The 19191-nt window shown below is 49.3% G+C and overlaps 1 protein-coding gene across 4 annotated transcripts in view; it reads left to right on the forward strand.

The window, feature by feature from the left end:
• The window catches only part of ATXN2L (ataxin 2 like), a 767539-nt gene that overhangs the window by 206291 nt on the left and 542057 nt on the right, over positions 1-19191 (forward strand). The window lies entirely within an intron of this gene.

Consider the following 19191-nt stretch of genomic DNA (forward strand, 5'->3'; position numbering starts at 1 on the left):
AACTCGTGACTTCCAAAGACTGTCCAAGAAGAAAAACAAACTGCAAACATCCGGGCCCAACACCAGATGGCGATCTATGCTAAGTGTACAACTCTGCAGCTCTACATGCCAAGAACAGATGCATACTGGTAAGTAGCATATTCCTTATCGGTTTAAGGGTAAGTTCTCGACTGGCAGAGTTGAAGTTCTGGGCGTAGACTCAGGGGTCTCCCAGTGTCAGGTAGGTACAGTCAGTTCACCCTCAGCGGTTTCAAGACGGCCGGGTGCAGAGAGAGTTAGGCCCAATGTTAGCCTATGAGGAATAGGGGGGCCTGGTTTGGTGGCTGCTGACTAGCAGGCCACGCGGCTTTGGGAGCTGGGCTCCAGGTCACTCACTCAGGGCAAGTGGGGAAGTAGGCTAGTGTAGAGATTGCACTGCCAGGGCCACTCGGGCGGCTGGGGGCAGGGTGCTTTTGAGCCGTCGGGCGCTCAATGGAAATCAATGGCAATGTTCCGGTTAGGAAAAAAACTGCAAGCTCGGGGACGAGGATGCTTCAGGTGCCACCACCACTTCGAGAGGTAAGTTGGGTAGTTGTAGGTTAGGTGGGTACCCCGGGATTGGGCACAGGGGGCCGCAGGGTGCCGCGTGCAGGGGTGCCTTTTAGTGTCGGGAAATCTTACCCTCTGATGATCGCGGTGGGGGGGGCACCTTGTTCCGAGGCTGCAGGCTTCTTCCGGAATGTCGAGGGGGGTCCTTGGGTGCCAGACTCGTGGTCACAGTCGCCGTGGGGTCGTCCTCAGGGTCTTTGTCCACTCCGGCACTTGCCTGGCTTGGCTGGTGCAGAGTGTGCTGGGTTCGCGGTTCCGGGCTGCTGCCAGGGGTTAGAAATAGGTGTTCGAGGCATATGAGCTGCAGATTGTACACTTAGCATAGATCGCCATCTGGTGTTGGGCCCGGATGTTTGCAGTTTGTTTTTGTTCTTTGGACAGTCTTTGGAAGTCACGAGTTCGGTGACTCCTCCTTCGGTCCGTACTGCGCATGGGCTTCGGCTCCATCCTCAGATTGTTTTTTTCGCCATCGGGCTCGGATGTGATACTTCGTGCTCCGGCTTCGAACTTCTACGGTTCCAGCCTCGACGGAAAATCCTCGTTATTCGAGTTTCTTCATCATATCTTCATCTCTCGAAGCGGCACTTTTCTCTATTCCGTACATCGGCACCGGCCTTCGGGCCCTCCTCGACTCCGGTCCCGGCCGATGGAAAGGACTCAGTTCAAAAAGTGCCCAAAATGTGGGTCTAAATTTCCCCACACCGACCTCCGTCAGGTGTGTAACCTTTGCCTCTCTCCAGAACACGAGGCCAGAGACTGCCCCGCCTGTAAGTCTTTTCGATCAAAAAAGAACATCCGGGATCGAAGAGCTCGACGCACCATGGCGCACTCCTCGACCGCGGCTCCACCGGACATCTTCGGAGACGACGCCGAAGCTTCGGGGCAACTACACACCCAGCAGGAGGACGTCGTCGTCAGCGCTTCCGAGGCCGACGACTCCGACGTGGAGGACATCACACCGGCGCAGCGGGTCGTGAGTACTGTACCCCCTCCCACCCCCGCGCCCAAAACCAAAGAGACTCAGGTTACACCCTCGCCTGCAGGCCTGGGCAAAACCAAGCACACAGCTTCTATCACCCCACCTTCGGGCCCGGTGTCGAAGCCTCAGAAGTCTCACGGCAGCTCGGGCTCGAGCCAGCCGACGCCTGGTGCCGAAAAACACCATTCGGCACCGAAGAAAGTGATACCCAGCTCGACTCCGAAGCCACCGGTGCCGAAGCCTGGACTCTCGGTGCCGACCAAACACAAACACAAATCTGTCGGCACCGACGCTCCGGCGCCGAAAACTCCTTCGACGCCGAAAAAACGGGAGGCTCCAAAAAAGCATGGCGCACAGAAACCATCAAAGCCCTCGGCTCCGAAACCATCGGCGCCAGCGGACGATTCGGCGACACTGGCTCTGTTTACACCAGACCCTTTGCAAAAGACTCTATCTAAAGATCCAAAGACTGGGCTATTGACTTTAATTATCAAGAAAAGACGCCTTGACACTCCGGTCCTCCTCCACCACCCAAACGGAAGGACTCTGCTACTTCTCCCCTCAGAGTGCCCTCCCCACTACCTCCTCCTCTGCCTCCTCCACCTCCTCCACCTCCTCCACCCCCTCCCCCTCCCAGGTCTCCGCCACCTTTACCTCATCACTCCCCGACCCCGTCCCCAGATCCGGATGACGGGGATCCGGATTATGACCCTGCGGACGCCCCAATGGACCCCACTCCACCGGGGACCCCAGACCCATGGGAAGACTACCACAACCCTGACATACCTGATATGCCTCAGGACGACCTATACCCATCCAGGCCGTCTCCTCCAGAGGACTCCTTAGGGTTTCATCACTTAGTGCAGAGAGCAGCACACTACCATGGGGTGGACATGCACAGCGAACCAGTGGAAGACGACTTCCTACTGGACACATTTGACATTCAGGACAAATCCACGTCTATTTTGTCCATGCTTAAAGGTGTCACCAAGCATGCTGCAGTGGTGTTCAGAGACCCTGTCAGGGCCAGGGTGTACTGAACCCTAGAATAGAAAAAAAGTACAAGGCGGCACCCACAGACCCTGCATACATTAAGGGCCCTGCTCCCTTAAATTCCCTAGTTGTCTCCACAGCTAGAAAGCGGGCTAACTCCCAGTCCTCAGGAGAAGCCCCACCGCCAGACAAGGAATCCAAACTTTTAGACGCGTCTGGCAAACGCACCGCCTCCCAAGCTGCAAACATGTGGCGCATTGCGAATACACAAGCGCTACTTGCGCGTTATGACAGAGCACACTACGACGAACTTGAGGCTCTTATGGAGCACCTCCCCGAAAAACACAAGCGCAAGGCTCATGACCTGATACAGGAGGGTAAACTAATCACAAACACCTCCATTAAGTGTGCCCTCGATTCAGCCGACACTGCTTCTAGAGCCATAAATACCAGTGTCCTGCTTCGTCGTCATGCCTGGCTCAGGATCTCAGGGTTCAAGCCTGAAGTCCAGGCGTCCATACTAAATCACCCTTTTGACCAACAAACTCTCTTTGGGCCAAAGGTGGACGAAGCGTTGGAAAAGATGAAAAAGGACACAGACACAGCAAAGTCTATGGGGGAACTCCAAACACAGGCCCCTAAACGTTCCTTTCGACGCTCATCCTTTCGTGGCACAGGCAGAGGCTTCTCCACCGATAGCGCCTCTACCTCCTACAAGTCCCCTCCTCAAAATACCTTTTCAAAGGGCAACCAAAGGGGTGGTTACAGAGGCAACAAAAATAAGGGCAGGGGCAAAACTAACACCACCCGTTCTGCCACCCCGCCCGCACAATGACTTCCCTCCGCTCCCCCCAGACCATCCCACTCCGGTCGGGGGCAGACTACAAAACTTTATCCACGCATGGGAATCCATAACATCGGACAAATGGGTGACCCAAATTATTCGGTCAGGGTACTGTCTCGAGTTAACATCTACCCCACCCAATATCCCACCAAGGCACCGTCCAATGTCTCAAGAACATTCCACACTGCTCAAACAGGAGGTGCTCTCCCTCCTCCAAAAACATGCTATAGAGCAGGTCCCCGTCAATCAGCAAAATCTAGGGGTCTACTCTCTGTATTTCCTAATACCGAAGAAAGACGGGACCCTGAGGCCCATTCTGGACCTCCGGCCTCTAAATGCATACATACATTCAGACCATTTCCACATGGTCACCCTACAACAAGTCCTCCCGCTCCTCTGTCAGGGAGACTTTCTCACTACCTTGGATCTGAAAGACGCATACTTTCACATTCCAATACACCCTTCTCACAGGAAGTACCTCAGGTTCGTGGTGGACGGTCAGCATTACCAATTCACGGTTCTCCCCTTCGGGGTCACCACCGCACCACGAGTGTTTACCAAATGCCTAGCGGTAGTAGCAGCACACCTCGGGCGTCAACATGTTCACGTCTTCCCTTACTTAGACGACTGGCTCATAAAAGCCGCGTCCTACCACCAATGTGTGCAACATACAAACAGCACCATCCAGCTGCTCCACCAACTAGGCTTCACGGTGAACTACCAAAAGTCCCACCTTGTACCATCTCACACAAAGCAATATCTCGGGGCCACTATAGACACCTCCAAAGGTATTGCCTATCCAAACTCAGCCAGGATCGCAAGCATACAAGCCTTGCGCAAAACATTCCTTCCTCAACACTCTCTTCCAGCAAGAGTGTTTATGAAGCTCATAGGAATGATGGCGTCTTGCATTTTCATAGTGCCCCATGCAAGACTCCACATGCGTCCACTTCAAGAGTGCCTAGCACAACGGTGGAACCAGGCCCAGAGTCAGCTAACGGATCTGGTGTTGGTGGACGGCCGCACCCATCACTCTCTGCAGTGGTGGAACACCACAAACCTTTCCAAAGGGCGGCCGTTCCTGCACCCGGTTCCTCAGGTGATTCTAACAGCGGACGCATCGCTCTCCGGCTGGGGAGCGCACCTCCTACACCTCACAATGCAAGGTCTATGGACGCCACAGCAAAAATCGCTCCACATCAACCATCTGGATCTCTTGGCGATCTTTCTAGCCCTAAAATCTTTCCAAAAACAGATTTCGGGCAAAGCAGTCCTCATTCGCACAGACAACATGACTGCAATGTATTATATCCAAAAACAGGGGGGGACACACTCTCCCCAGCTCTCCCGCTTAGCCCAGAGCATATGGAGATGGGCAATTCCCCAAAACATCTTTCTCCTGGCACAGCACGTTCCAGGCGTACAAAACACCATGGCAGATCTGCTCAGCAGACAAACGCGACAACTACACGAATGGGAACTGCATCCACAAGTTCTTCACCCATTCTTCCAACAGTGGGGGCATCCTCAGATAGACCTCTTCGCCACCCACGAAAACAAAAAATGCCCAAGCTTCGCCGCCAGATACCCACACCCATTGTCCAAGGGCAATGCGATATGGATGAACTGGTCAGGCAGATTTGCATACGCCTTTCCACCTCTCCCACTAATTCCATTAGTGGTAAGGAAGCTACAACAGCACTCCCTCACACTCATTCTAGTAGCTCCAACGTGGGCCAGGCAGCCGTGGTACACCACACTACTACAACTATCAGTGGTACCACATCAAAAACTGCACCTGTCCCCATGCCTCCTAACCCAGAACCATGGAGAAATCAGGCACCCGGACCCAGCTCAGCTCAACCTTGCAATCTGGCTCCTGAAATCTTAGAATTTGGATACCTTAACCTTCCCCCTGATTGCATGAACATCATCATGGAAGCCAGACGTCCTACCACTAGAGCATGCTATGCCGCAAAGTGGAAAAGATTTGTAATTTACTGCCGTAACAATACAATCAACCCTTTAGATGCATCCATACAGCACATTATATGCTATCTGCTCCATCTTCACAGGTGTAACCTGGCATATTCATCCATACGCCTACACCTAGCAGCGATCGCTGCTTATCTACAAAACAGACAGCATTTATCACTGTTCAGAGTGCCCGCTATTAAAGCCTTTATGGAAGGCCTTAAACGAGTAATTCCTCACAGGGCACCACCTTCCCCTGTATGGAATCTAAATGTAGTTCTTACACGGCTAATGGGTCCGCCCTTCGAACCAATGCATAAATGTGAGCTACAGTTTCTCACCTGGAAAACAGCTTTTCTCGTAGCTATCACTTCCCTTAGAAGGGTTGGTGAAATACAAGCGTTCACTATACAGGAACCCTTCCTACAAATACATCACAGCAAGGTCATACTTCGTACAAATCCGAAGTTTCTGCCCAAGGTCATTTCCCCCTTCCATCTCAATCAATCGGTGGAATTACCTGTCTTCTTCTCGCAACCTCAATCTGTTGCAGAAAGGGCTTTATACACACTTGATGTTAAAAGGGCTTTGCTGTACTACATACAGAGAACGCAACCTTTCAGGAAAACTAAACAATTGTTTGTTTCCTTCTCTCCACCACATAAAGGCAACCCCATCTCTAAATCAGGGATAGCTAGGTGGATTGTAAAGTGCATACAAATTTGCTATCAAAAGGCAAAAAGAACATTATCTGTTCCACCTAAAGCCCACTCTACTAGAAAGTTAGGGGCTTCTATGGCTTTTCTAGGGAACATACCCTTAGATGACATCTGCAAAGCAGCCACATGGTCAACACCGCACACCTTCACAAAACATTACTGTGTAGATGTGCATTCCAAGCAGCAAGCTAGTGTGGGCCAGGCTGTACTAAAGACACTTTTTCAAACCACTGCAACGGATACCGGTGGTCGCCGCTAAGGTTGGGTACTGCTATATAATCTATGCTAAGTGTACAATCTGCAGCTCATATGCCTCGATCGGAATATGCTACTTACCAGTATGCATCTGTTCTTGGCATGTAGAGCTGCAGAGTTGTACACGCCTCCCCGGCTACCTGTATCCGTTCCAGTCCATCTTATTTAGATACAACACACATGGGTTTCTCACTGTTATTACTACGCTCCATCATTTCCCTGCTGGCGAAAAACAATCTGAGGATGGAGCCGAAGCCCATGCGCAGTACGGACCGAAGGAGGAGTCACTGAACTCGTGACTTCCAAAGACTGTCCAAAGAACAATAACAAACTGCAAACATCCGGGCCCAACACCAGATGGCGATCTATGCTAAGTGTACAACTCTGCAGCTCTACATGCCAAGAACAGATGCATACTGGTAAGTAGCATATTCCTTCTGAGTAGAGCCTCTACTCATGGAAGTCCCAGGGGCTTAGAGCCAAAAGGTAGCCAGGTCCTCCAGGGTTGGTGAGGTTGCTGGCCACGAGAGATGCCGCGCTGGTGCAGGTTCGGGAGTCGACAGGCCGGTAGGGCTGGGGCCAAAGCAGTTGGTGTCTTCTTCCCTTTTTAGCAGCTGCAGGGCAGGTCTTTGTTCTTCTTGCTCTTCTTGTAGTCTTTTGAATCTGGAATCTGGGGAAGGAAGGTTCAGGGTGCCCCTAAATACTAGATTTAGGGGCGTTACAGGTAGGTGAAGGCCAGGGACCAATGGGTCCTTGTCCTGGGGTGGGTACACCCCCTATCCTGTCTCTCTCCTGTGGGAGGGGGGCAGTAGCCTAATCCTGATAGGGTAGGGCCCCCCATCTTCAAGATGGCGAGAGCCCGGAGATGTGCTTCACCTTGCCTCCCCCACCTGAGGGGTGGGGTGGGCAGGCTGGCACATCTCCTGTCCTTGTATGGGGTTTCCTGCCAAGCTTCCGGCCAGAGTGGGGGGTTGCAGTGGCCTGGGGAAACTCCAAGAGGCGGCATGCCTTTGAAGCTTCCCTTTGTTCATCCTGGGGGAGGAGATTTATCACTTCACCCAGGATGTGCATTGTTGCAGGCCCGGGAGAGCAGGGGCTCTCCCACCCAGGGGTCCAGCAACGTGTCTGCTCTGTGGCAGCCTGGGCAGCCTCAGAGCAGACGTGGATTGTAGGTTAGTTGTAAGGGGGCATCTCTAAGATGCCCTCTGGGGTGCTTGGTACATTAAATCCCACCCTGGCATCAGGGTGGGTTTAATGTGCTGAGAAGTTTGATACCAAACTTCCCAGTCTTTAGTGTTGCCATTATGGTGCTGTGGAGTTCGTGTTTGACGAGCTCTCAGCACCATGTACTCTTAAATGGCAGCACTGCAGTTACAGTGCCCAGGAATGGACCTGGGTACTGTAGGGGCAAAGGGCTCCTGCTCCTGTGCCCACACCATGGGCATAAGGCACCCAGCCAGAGGGGTGGCTGATATATGCCATGGCAGTGTAGGTGATGGGCATGGCACACAGAGATGTGTCATGTCGACTCTTCATTTTGTCCTGCACCCAGACACTCAGCCTGCAAAGGCAGTGTGTGTGTGTAAGGGTACAGGGCCTCTAAGGGTGGCACAATGAGTGCTGCAGCCCTCAGAGGCCTTCCCTGGTCACAAGGCCCTGGGTACCTAGGGTACCATTAACTAGGGGCTGACATGTGGCCAGGGTTTGCCAATTTGGAGTTTGTGTGGTTTAAGGAAGGAACATAGGCCCTGGGCACCTGGTTGGCAGGAGTCCAGGGTACACTCAGTAAAAGTACATTCAGCAATTTAGCAAAAAGTGGGGGCACACCATGCAAGAAAGATGGCACTTTCTCACAGGAGGACCCTCTCACGTCCCTCCAGTGGGATGATGATTTTTATAACGCTGTGGACGATTCCATCTACAGGGCAGTGGAGCAGGCCATGGCTCCATTGGAGGATCGCCTGTCTCGCCGTATTGAGCAGGCTTGCGCACAATTGGCCAAGGCTTCCCACATCCTTGCTGCTCCTTCGTCCGGTCGACGGCGTTATCCCCGCCGAATCCAAGGCCCCACCGGCTAAGCGCCCTAGGGATTCCAGGGTGGATTTGGATGCTTTTGCCTGCCTTAAGCAGGCGTTTTTTGCGTGCAAGCCCGCACAGGTGCCTTCAAAGCCCCCGGGGGACTTTGGTACCCATGGTACCTTTTACAAGGGACTGACATGGCCAGAGAGGTGCCAATTGGGGGTACAAGGTACAGTTTTGGGAAAGAACACAGGCCCTGGGAACCTGATTGGAAGGGACCCAGGGCACATCAAGTCAACGTGCATCAGTAGTCTGGCACAAAGTGGGGGAGTTAATGCAACAGAAACCCAGCTTCCTACAGTATTGAAGTAGATCTTCCATTTCATCCCAGTAGGCTCTATCATACCTTGCTAATAGGCCCTGCGTGTTGGCAATACGCCTATGGTTAGCGGCTTGGGTAGCTACTCTTTTACCGGATGCATCGATCAATTTAGACTCTTTGTCCAGGAGAGGTGCATCTGAAGAAGTTAGTGAATTTGGTCTCTTAAGGGCATTAGAGACTACTAGTGAGTCTAAAGGCAATTGTCCCTTAATTAAAATGGGATCCGATGGTGGAGGTTTATATTTTTTGGCAACCCAATTTGTCAATATGCGGGCACGAACAGGTTCCTTAAATAGGTCATCAGCATGTCTCATCGTGCCTTTTAACATAGGTAGACTCTGACTTGTCCTATGTGCAGAGCCTAGTATCTCAAATAAAGTCTTTCTAAAGACTCTTTGTGTAATGTAACCCCATGGTAAGCTGCTGCTCTTGAAATCAGCTGTTGATAAGCTACATTACCATCTGGAGGCGATTGCTTTGTGGGATATAGATCCGGATCATTATCCATGGGTGTATCAATATTATATAGTCATTCCATGGGTATGCTGGTAATTGACTATTATCATCATCCCTATATCGGGCTGTGTATGTGGAGACCAAAGTGGTTGTGCTTAAAGGGTCGGAGCCTGGCAATTGTGGTAATGGTGAAGATGGTGGAGGGGATTGTGGATTATGGTAAATGGGACTTGTAGCCATGTCCTTTTTCTTGAGAGGAACGTTATAACTAGTGTCCTCTGAGCCGACTTTCCTTTTGGATGGTGTTTTTGCCAAAATATGTTCAGTATCTAGATTGATGTATATTTGTCTTCTGCTTAGGGTCTTGCTTTTCTTTCATAAGGTCCCGGATCAGTCCAGGAGCCTTTGAAAGGCCCTCTTTCGATTTCTGCAGCGACGGTTTCGGTGCCGAACCGGGCTGGTCTCTTTTGTCCTTCAAAGCAGAAAGTTTCGGCGCCGAACAGGGCTGGTCTCGACTTGGTCCCGTGCCGAAAGGCTTGACTGACTGTTTTGGTGCAGGGGCCCGAGGGCGGGGCATTGGAAACAGTCTTTGTGCCGACCATGGCACAAAGGCAGAGGTGGTGCCAAAGCCTTTTGTTTGGTAGAAGAGAGTTAGAGGGGAAAGGGCTTTGGTAATCACTGCACCCTGTCCAATTGAAACGTCTTCGGACTACACCTCGATTTCCAGCTCGGAATCAGATTCTGGGATAGGCTTCCTCCTCTTCTGCTGCCAGCACTTCAACCTCATCATATTAGCCTCCTACATCTTTTTTGTGCTCCGGTGAGAGGCACAAGTTGCAGACTTTATTTATTTAGGTCGTGCAAGGGTACTTGGAGTGGCACCAAGGACAACATTGAGACTGAGTTTGTTCCATCGGCAGAAGGCTGGCTAGTACAGAACGTAGTTGAAGTGTACTGACACGGCTAGGCCCAAAGCTGCCTATGCTGTCTTCGACCGAAGATGGAGTTTCCCGATTTATTCAGTACACTGAGAATAGTGAAACGCGTCCGACAACAATACCGTGGAGGGTACAATGGATTGCGCACTGAGGGGGAACACGAAGGACGGTTTCGAAACGGAGCCCTGCAAACCATGTCTGAACCTGATGTCAGAAAGAAAACATTTTAAAAATGGAGGTGATGCCCATGTGCAATATCACCGAAAGGAGGAGCCACCTTACCTTGTGACTAGAAAAGGGTTCTTCAATGAAAAACAACTTGCAAACATCTGGACCCAATACTGGATGGCAGGAGTATGCAAAGCATGTGTATCTACAGCACACATGCCTTGAAAACTAACTTGCAGACCCCAAGTACCTCATGCACCATATAGCAGAGATGTAGTAGTGATCTTATGCCAATAGGGTGTAGGCCAATCAAACGTACACTTTTAAGGGACAGTCCCTGTGTGAGAAAGTGGCTCTGTATATACTTTTCCTTAATAGGTACAGGGTGTACAGAGTCCACAGTCCCCAAGGGTTTGGCAGAGGCTAAAGTTAGATATAACCTTACTCTCTAAAGTGGTAGCTTGGTCGAGCAGTAAGGCAGTATCAGAGGACCGTGTAAAGCATTTGTTGTACACACTCAGTCAGCAAATGGTCTCACACACTCAATAACTGAACTCTAGGCCAATGGTTTATATATAAAAAAAAATATATGCAATAGGCAACACAATTCTAAACACAAGAATGCATTGAGCTCAATGAAAACTTCAAGTTATTTGCAACAGATTACTTTTAGGATTACTTTTGGAATTCCAGGACTGGATCCTAGATTCAGTCCTGGGTCAGTACTTAGAATCAAGTGATTAAAGTTGACTTAATTACTGTGATGATTTTTAAACAATATTTAGCTATTTAAAAGTTGACACTTAAAATGTTTCATAGAAAACAGTCAATGATTCCCTATGGAAGAAAATTCAAGTTGCAGGTACAGTATGTTCTAGTTACTTTTGTAATCCAGTACTGGGTACCTAGACTCAGTACTGGGACCTTTTTCAATACAGGTAAGTAATTACGTTTTCAGATATAATACGATTTTTAAAGAATATTTAAAGATTGCAGAAATTGACACTTAGAAGAAATTTCACAGAAAAACAGTCAATGATTTCCTATGGGAGAAAATTGGGTTACTGGTAAGTACAGTTGTAAGTATTTTCCAGAGTCCGTACTGGGCACCAAAAACCAGCACTGGGAGCTCACCCAAGAGCATGTGAGTATTTTTGTTTTCGTTACTCGGCTGATTTTTGGTGAATATTTTAAGATTTGAAAAGTCCACACTTAAAATAATTTCAGGGAAAAGCCATTCAATGTTACCATATGAAGAAAATAGAGTTATTGGTTTAAAGGTAAGTACTCGTTTGGCAGAGTTGAGGTTCTGGGCATAGACTCAGGGGTCCCCCAGGGTCAGGTAGGTACAGTTGGTTCACCCTCAGCGACTCTAGGGCGGCCGGCTGCAGAGAGAGTTAGGCCCAATGTTATCCTATGAGGGATAGTGGGGGGCCTTGGTTGGTGGCTGCTGACTAGCAAGCCACGTGGCTGTGGGAGTTTGGCTCCTGGTCACTTACTTGGGGCAAGTGGGGAAGTAGGTAGGTGTAGAGGTTGCACTGCCAGGGCCACTCGGGCGGCTGGGTGCAGGGTGCTTTTGAGCCTTCAGGTGCTCAATTGATTTCAATGGGAAATCTCTGGTTTAGAAAAAGACTGCAAGCTCGGGGACGAGGACTCTTCAGGTGCCACCGCCACTTCGAGAGGTAAGTTGGGTAGTTGGAGGATAGGTAGGTACCCCGGGATTGGGCACAGGGGGCGCCGCGTGCAGGGGTGCCTTTTGGTGCTTCCTGCCCAAGGTGGTCTCGAATTTTCACATAAATCAGTTTATCACGTTGCCCACTTTCTTTCCTCAGCCAACCACTTCCCCGGAGAGAGCCTTACATTCTCTAGACCTCCGGAGGGTATTGAAGTTTTACCTTGCTAAAACCCTTTTGCTTAGAAAGTCTGACGGGCTCTTTGTCAATTATGGTTTAACAAATACCGGGCTGGCTGCTTCCAAAAGGTCTATTTCTAGAAGGATTGTTTCCTGTATAGCCTTGTCTTATCAACTAGCCCACAATGTTCTGCAGGTCAGTCCAAGAGCACACACTACCAGAGGGAAAGCTTCTACTCTAGCTCTCCTTCGCAACGTTCCTATATCTGAAATTTGCAAAGCAGCTACATACATACCTTTACACGCCATTACTGCCTAGATTCAGACGTCCAGGCCAATGCCCAGGTGGGGCAGGCCTCTTTGAGGAATTTATTTGCGTAACTGCTGTTCGAATGTGATTTTACTTCATGTTCTATATGCTCTATTGCTCGTCCGCGAGACTTTGGGTATGGGCTTGCTACTCTATTCATAGATTGACTATTGATGAGTATCCCCTGGATGAGAAGGATTAGTTACTTACCTGTAATCCTAGTTCTCATCCAGGGGTATACTCCTCAAAGTCATAAGCGACCCGCCCACCTCCCCGGACGAGCATTCTCTTCAAGTTATTGTTTATTGATTGCAAATCTACTCGGGTTCATGTGCACCGTCAAAAAGAACTGACCTAACTGTCACCTGTGGTGCATCATGGGAGCAGGGGTTCTCCTACAGGTCTTAAAGGCACGGTCCCCCTACTCTAATGCCTTAAAGGCAAGGTGTCAGTTTTCTTTGTCTTCTTGATACTCTGCTGCAGCCTACAGGCAAATGCCTGCAATTACAAGTTTGCTTTATGGCAATAAAGCATTGTTGTGAGACAATTGGTTTAGTGCTTCCTTTTTAGGTCTCGCCTGACCCAGCGCATGCGTTGGTCTGGCGAGACTTGGATGTTTGATCGCGATCACTTTCGCGGCCGCTTAGCATAGCCAATAGGTCTCGCTTTTGGGACCTTATAAGTATTTAGTTATGCAACTGTTGCATGGTTAAACACTTATAAGGTCCCAAAGGCGGACCTATTGGCTATGCCAATGCTTGTTTACTTATGGGTTAGGGGTACTACAATGCATGCACACCTATGTAATTTCAGCATTTTTGCCATGTTTGAAACATTTTAGGCTGCATGTATATGTTTTCACATATGCATATATATGTATTTTCTATATGCTCCGTTATCCTGCACGTGGGCGGGGATTATTCATAGATTATGACTTTGAGTATACCCCTGGATGAGAACTAGGATGACAGGTAAGTAACTAATCCTTTTTACACCCTCAGCGGCACTGGGGCGGCCGGGTGCAGAGTGAGTCAGGCCCAATGTTATCCTATGGGAGGCAGGGGGCCTTGGTTGGTGGCTGCTGACTAGCAGGCCATGCGGCTGTGGGAGCTGGGCTCCTGGTCACTTGCTCAGGGCAAATGGGGAAGTAGGTAGGAGTAGAAGTTACACTGCCAGGGCCACTTGGGCGGCTGGGTGCTTTTGAGCCTTCTGGCGTTCAATGGATTTCAATGGGAAAGCTCCAGGACGAACAAAGGCCGCAAGCTTGGGGACGAAGATTCTTCAGGTGCCACCACCACTTCGAGAGGTAAGTTGGGTAGTTGGAGGATAGGTAGGTACCCAGGAGTCTGGCACAGGGGGCTGCAGGGCGCCGGGTGCAGGGGTGCCTTTTGGTGTTGGGAAATCTTACCCTCTGTTGATCGCGGTTGGGGGGGGGGGTCCCTGGTTCTGAGGATGCAGGAGTCGTCTGGAGCATCGAGGTGAGTCCTTGGGTGCCAGATTCGGGGTCACAGTCGCCAGGGGAACATCCTCGGGGTCTTTGTCCACTCCGGCAGAGGCCAGGCTTGGCGGGTGCAGATTGTGCAGGTTTGCGGTTCCGGGTTGATGCCAGGGGTTAGAAACTTGCTTTGAGCAGAGCCACTGCTCATGGGTGTCCCAGATGCTCAGAGTCACAAGGTAGCCAGGTCCTCCGGGGTTTGTGAGGTTGCTGGCCACAAGAGGTGCCGGGATTTAGCAGGAGCAGGTTTGAGGGTCGACAGGCCGGTAGGGCTGGGTCCAAAGAAGTTGGTGGCTTCCTCTTCTTAGCAGCTGCACGGCAGGTCTTCTTTCTTCTTGCTCTTCTTTGCTTTTTTGGAATCTTGAATCTCCAGAAGGAAGGTTCAGGGTGCCTCTAAATACTAGATTTAGGGGCGTTACAGGTAGGTAAAGGGCAGGGACCAATGTGTCCCTGCCCTGGGGTGGGTACACCCCCTATCCTGCCACTCTCTTGTGGGAGGGGGGGCAGTAGCCTAGTCCTGATTGGGCAGGGCTTCCCATCTTCAAGATGGCGAGAGCCCGGAGATGTGCTTCACCTTGCCTCCCCCTCCTGAGGGGTGGGGTTGGCAGGCGGGCACATCCCCTGTCCTTACTTGGGGTTTCTGGCCAGTCTTCCTGCCAGAGTGGGGGTCAGTACCGGTGTGGGCCAGTTTGCTGGGGACAGCAAGTGGCCTGGGGAAGCTCACAAATGCGGCATGCCTTTGAAGCTTCCCCCTGCCCATCCTGGGGGAGGAGACCTAACACCTCGCCCAGGATGTGCATTGTTGCAGGCCCAGGAGAGTGGGGGCTCTCCACCCATGGGTCCAGCAACATGTCTGCTGTGTGGCAGCCTAGGCAGTCTCCCAGACCAGACATGGATTGTAGGTTAGGTTTCAGGGGGCATCTCTAAGATGCCTTCTGTAGTGCTTTGTACATTAAATTCCACACTGGCATCAGTGCGGGTTTAATGTGCTGAGAAGTTTGATACCAAACTTCAGTCTTCAGTGTTGCCATTATGGTGCTGTGGAGTTCGTGTTTGACGAGCGCTCGGCTCCATATAATCTTAAATGGCAGCACTGCACTTACAGTGCCCAGGAATGGACCTGGGTACTGTAGGGGCACAGGGCTCATTCTCCTGTGCCTACACCACTGGCATAGGGCACCCAGCTAGAGGTGTGGCTGATGTATGCCAGTGCAGTGTAGGGTGTGGGCATGGCACACAGGGATGTGTGCCAGGTCGACTCTTTGTTTTGCCTTGTACCCAGATACTCAGCCTGGAAAGGCAGTGTGGTTGTGTTAGGGTACAGGGCCTCTAAGGGTGGCACAATAAGTGCTGCAGCCTTTAGAGGCCTTCCCTGGTCACAAGGCCCTGGGTACCTAGGGTACCATTTACCAGGGGCTGACATGTGGCTAGGGTTTGCCAATTTGGGATTTTAGGTTTTAGTGAAGGAACATAAGCCCTGGGCACCTGATTGGCAGGAGTCCAGGGCACACTCGGTCAAAGTACATTCCGCAATTCAGCAAAAAGTGGGGGCATACCATGCAAGAAAGATGGCACTTTCTCACACATACTCTCTCTGCGTGTTGCTCCATGAGCCATCATAATGTTTTTATGGTTAGAAAATGGGGACAATAGGAAGTGATTGGTCGAGAATGCTACTCCATGTACTATACAAACCACAGTTTTCAAATTTTAAAATTTTCTAATGTGATTTGGGTTTTAATTTCTCTACACTTTTATTAGAAACTAAAAACGTCAAAATACTGCCTTCAAGCATTGCAACTAAGAGAAATGTTACTTACCTAGTAAGCATCTGTTCTTGGCATGTAGAGCTGTAGATTCACATGCTTTGCATACTCCTGCCATCTGGTGTTGGGTCCGGATGTTTGCAAGTTGTTTTTTCTTCGAAGAAGTCTTTCCAGTCACGCGGTAGGGGACTCCTCCTTTAGGCGATAGTGCGCATGGGCATCGACTCCATTGTTAGATTGTTTTCCAGCAAAGGGTGAGAATGGAGTTAGTAAAGGTAGAATAGAGATGTCCATGCGTATGTATGTAAGATAAGAAAGCACTGCAACAGGCATAGGTACCGGGGAGCCGGGTGGGCCTATGTGAATCTACAGCTCCACATGCCAAGAACAGATGCTTACTGGTAAGTAAAATTTCACGTTCAAGGAATGTGAGCTGTAGATCACATGCTTTGCATAGACTATACAGCAGTATTCTCCCAAAGCAATGGCTAACCTATAGCTCTTGCAGTGGTTTGAAAAAGTGTTTTAAGCACTGCCTGGCCTACATTCGCCTGTTTCCTCGCTAACACAGCTACACAATAGAGTTTGTTGAATGTGTGCGGTGTAGACCATGTTGCTGCCTTACAGATGTCAGCAGAGGGAATATCCCCTAATAAGGCCATAGTGGCCCTTATTTGCGGGTGGAATGCACTCTAGCGGGTATTGGAAATGTTCTTTTTGCTTTTGTACAACATGTTTAGATACATTTAACAAGCCATCTTGCAATACCTTATTTAGAAATGGGATTGTCTTAGTGTGTTGGGGAAAAAGCAACAAAGAGCAGCTTTGTCTTACAAAAATCTTTTGTTCTTTCTGCATAATTTAGTAGAGCCCTTCTAACATCAAGAGTGTGTAGAGCTCGTTCTGCTACGGAATCAGGTTGAGGAAAGAACACGGGTAACCGATTGATGTGAAAAGCAGAAACCACTTTTGAAAGAAATGTGGGATTGGTTCGAAGAACCACCTTGTCTTTGTAAAGTTGAATGAAAGGCTCTTGTATAGTTAGTGCCTGGAGTTCACCAACTCTCCTTTAGGAATTGATTGCAATAAGAAAAGCAACCTTCCATGGCAAATTGTAGCTGACACTTGTGCGTTCGTTCAAAAGGTGGTCCCATTAGCCTTGTAAGGACTATACTCCAGTTCCACACTGGTGCAGGTGGAGCTCTTGGTGGTATTACTCTTTTTAATCCTTCCATAAAGGCTTTAATAACTGGTACTTTGAATAGAGATAAGTGTTGTCTGTTTTGTAAGAATGCAGCTACTGCTACTAAATGTAATTGAATAGATGTATGAACTAATCCAGATTGCTGTAAGTGTAAGAGATAACAGATGATGTTGTGTACTGAAGCATCCAGTGGATTGATATTGTTACAATATAAAACAAAACATTTCCACTTGGTTGCATAACATGCACTAGAAGTAGGTCTGTTAGCCTCCTTTAGGATTTTCGTACAGTCTGGTGGTAATTGTAAATAACCAAACTATGACTTCAGGAGCCAAATCACCAGGGTGAGCTCCTTGGGATTTGGATGCCTTATTTCTCCATGGCTCTGAGTAAGGAGACTGAGCTTTTGGTGTGGAACTCCTGACCGCTCCAGCAGGGTGGTGAACCAGGGTTGACTTGCCCATGTGGGAGCTATGCGATTCAGAGTGAGGGATGTTTGCTTGAACTTCCAAACTACCATCAGAATGAGTGGGAAAGGCGAAAAAGCGTGGGCAAATATCTCTGACCAGTTCATCCATAGGATAGGGCATTGCCTTTGGAGAGCGGGTGTGGGAACCTGGAGGTGAAGATTGGGCATTTTCCGTTTTGAGCTGTGGCGAACATGTCTGTGTTTGTAAATCCCCATTCCTGAAAGTAGTAAAGAAGAATTTGGGGATGAAGTTACCACTCGTGGATTTGCTGTGTCTGCTGAGAAGGCCTGCGATTTGATTGTGTAATCCTGGAAGGAGTTCTGCCAGGAGATACATTTTGTGATGTATGGCCATTTCCAAATGGCTGTGCTGACTAAGACAGTTTTGCCTATAAGGTGAGTCTGGAAGGCTTTGAGCACTAGAAACCCTGCTAGTAGCTCTGGGTGAATGATAAGTAGCCTCCTGTACTTTGGAGTCCATAAACCTTGGATTGTGTGACTCTGTAGGTGAGCGCCCCAACCAGTGAGCAATGCGTCTGCCGTTAGCACTGTCTGTGGAACAGTCTAGAATGGGCGGCCCTTTGGATACATTTTCTGGGTTCCACCACTGCAGAGAGCGATGGGTGCGGCAGTCTACCAACACTAGATCGGTCAACTGACCCTGTGATTGGTTCCACTGACTTGCTTAGCGTTCTTGAAGGGGACGTGTGAGAAAGTGGCTCTGTATACACTGTTCCCAAAGAGGTACAGTGTGTACAGATTAATCAAAAGTGTGTGGTATGGGTCATAGGTATATCGGCGCTTCAAGGAAAATCCACATACATTTTCTGTTCACTTCTATGACGGTGCTGTAAGGTGTAGAGAAACCACCAACTCTACAGGAGAGAGCAAGAGCTCAACATAAATGTTTATCAAGTCCCCAGCACACGTAATTATTACAATTTTTCAAGTTTAACTTGTGTAGGTCAAAACAGTACATGAATATCAATAAATCGTATGCGAAGTCTCTCTTCTTCGTTCTTTATTTCAAGTGGAACATCACAGTCGCAGCCAACACGTGTTTCGTCGTATAGGGAAAGTAATCCCACGACTTCCTCAGGGCTATTTTCTGTCCGAATACGTTTTTATAATGTGGTTAAAATTCCAGACCACATTGGGGTCTATTCTGGCCGAGGACAATCGAGTTTCACAATCCTTTCATCAGCTTAGCGTGTGTGTAACACTAGTCCAATATATCTGTTGGTGTCGTATGTCCTCGTCCTTACTTCTAAAGTTGTGGTCGCGCCGAGTGCAGCCGCCCGTTACGGGCAACTTTAGAAGTAAGGACGAGGACATACGACACCAACATATATATTGGAGTAGTGTTACACACACGCTAAGCTGCTGAAAGGATTGTGAAACTCGATTGTCCTCGGCCAGAATAGACCCCCATGTGGTCTGGAATTTTAACCACATTATAAAAACGTATTCGGACAGAAAATAGCCCTGAGGAAGTCGTAGGATTACTTTCCCTAAACGACGAAACACGTGTTGGCTGTGACTGTGATGTTCCACTTGAAATATAGAACGAAGAAGAGAGACTTCGCATATGATTTATTGATATTCATGTACTGTTTTGACCTACACAAGTGAAACTTGAAAAATTGTAATAATTACGTGTGCTGGGGACTTGATAAACAGTGTGTACAGAGTCCACAGTCCCCAGAGGTTTGGCAGAGGCTAAAGTTAGATATAACCTTACTCTCTAAAGTGGTAGCTTGGTCGAGCAGTAAGGCAGTAT

The sequence above is a fragment of the Triturus cristatus genome, chromosome 7, assembly GCF_964204655.1.
Source record: "Triturus cristatus chromosome 7, aTriCri1.1, whole genome shotgun sequence".
NCBI classification, from domain to species: Eukaryota; Metazoa; Chordata; class Amphibia; order Caudata; family Salamandridae; genus Triturus; species Triturus cristatus.